Source organism: Colobus angolensis, unplaced genomic scaffold, assembly GCF_000951035.1.
Source record: "Colobus angolensis palliatus isolate OR3802 unplaced genomic scaffold, Cang.pa_1.0 Scaffold24, whole genome shotgun sequence".
Classification (NCBI taxonomy): domain Eukaryota; kingdom Metazoa; phylum Chordata; class Mammalia; order Primates; family Cercopithecidae; genus Colobus; species Colobus angolensis.
Genome location: NW_012115599.1, coordinates 9,132,996 through 9,134,949, shown reverse-complemented (window position 1 = coordinate 9,134,949; position 1,954 = coordinate 9,132,996).

Below are 1,954 nucleotides of genomic sequence, written 5' to 3'. Positions count from 1 at the left end.
GGCCTCCCAAAGTGCTGGGATTACAGGCTTGAGCCACCGCGCCCGGCCACATCATTTATTCTTAAGGGGAATTTTGTCCTGAGAAGTCCTATAGAGGGGCCCAGCCCTGGCCTCCTGCCAACAGCCACATGAGTGAGCTTAGAACCAGATCCTAGCAGACCATTGGTGCCATCCATCTGTGGTCCCAGCTAGTTGGGAGGCTGAGGCTAGAGGATTACTTGAGCCCAAGAGTTCAAGGCAGCCGTGAGCTATGATCACAACGTTGAAAAAGCAGCAGATCCTGCAACCTGCCAAGCCTTCACATGAGAATAGCCCTGACAACATCTGGGCTGCAACCTCCTGAGAGTCCCTGAGTCAGAACGAGCCAGCATATTTCAGACGAAACCATGAAAGGGGAAGGAAAGAAAGAACCACCCGTCTGAGCTGCTCTCAGTGATTGTGAGATAACCGATGTTTGATATTTTAAGCTGCTGGGTTTTGGAGATAACCTGTTACACAGCAACAAATAACCAACACAGTATTTTCCCCGCAATTTTCAACTTCTATATAATGTACATACATTGCCTTACAACCAGAAAACACAAGTTTTAAAAGATCAAGTAAATCCTTCATTCCAGTGTGATACAGGACAACCTGTTCAGTTGTCTGATTACCATCACTGCTTTGCACATCTGTACCCACTGAAGTCCACGTGGTAAGACACCAGCTACACACCAGAGAGGCCTGAAGAGGGGTTGGTCTTAATTTGGTTTTGCCAGAGACCTTGGTGTTGCAAAACATCCCATAAAAAGGGATGATTCTTTTCATGTGTTGCAGGTCTTGCAAATGCAGCTAAAAATTAGTTAATTCCCTCAGGAAACTGGATAACTTTTAAACTTGGTTAACTGCCTCAAATGTCGTATAAAGTAATAAATAGCATTTGACTATTACCAATAGCTACACTTTGTTTATAGAGGATTTTCTTTTTCTTTTTCCTTGTTTTTTTTAGAGACAAGGTCTCCTTCTGTCACCCAAGCTGGAGTGCAGTGGTGCAATCATGGCTCACTGCAACCTCAACCTCCCCGGCTCAAATGATCCTCCCAGCTCAGCTTTTTGGGCACCTGGAACTACAGGCACGTGCCACCACACCCAGCTTGGATTGGAAACATTTTTCTTTTGAAGGTCAGTGGGCCTAGAACAAAATGTGGCATGGTAAGAGAATGCTTTCCTTGAACCTGAAGCCTTCCCTCTGCCAGGAACAGCTCTGTGGCTCTGCAACAAGTTACTTTGCCTCTCTGGTCAGTTTCCTCATATGTAAAACAGTAGTGTTGAATATACTATCTCTAAGGACTCCAAAAATTTGTTACCCTATAGTCTTGCTTTAACCTACCATGGTATTTTGGCTCTTGAATGACAAGCCTGAGCCCCCACTCATGATGGACGTTGCACTATCCAGTATGGACGACACTACATGCATGTGGCTATTTAAATTCAAATTAACTTAAATGAACTAAAATTAAAATGTATTTCTCTGTTGCAGTAGCCATGATTCAGGTGCCCCATAGCACCTGCAGCCAGTGACGATGTATAACACAGCGCAAAGTTAGAGCACTTCCACTATCACAGAAAGTTCTACTGGACAGCTGCTCTAGGGCCTCACCTCTCCAAGTGTGGTCCACGAACCAGCAGCACCACATTATCTGGGAGCCCTTAGAAATAAAAGTAGACTCTCAGGTCTGGCACACTGTCTCACATCTGTAATCCTAGCACTTTGGGAGGCCGAGGCAGGCGGATCACCTGAGGTCAGGAATTCAAGACCAGCCTGGTCAACATGGTGAAACCCATCTCTACTAAAAATACAAAAATTAGCCAGTTGTGGTGGCAGATGCCTGTAGTCTCAGCTACTTGGGAGGCTGAGGCAGGAGAATCACTTGAATTCAGGAGGCAGTGAGCTGAGACTGTGCCATTGCACTCC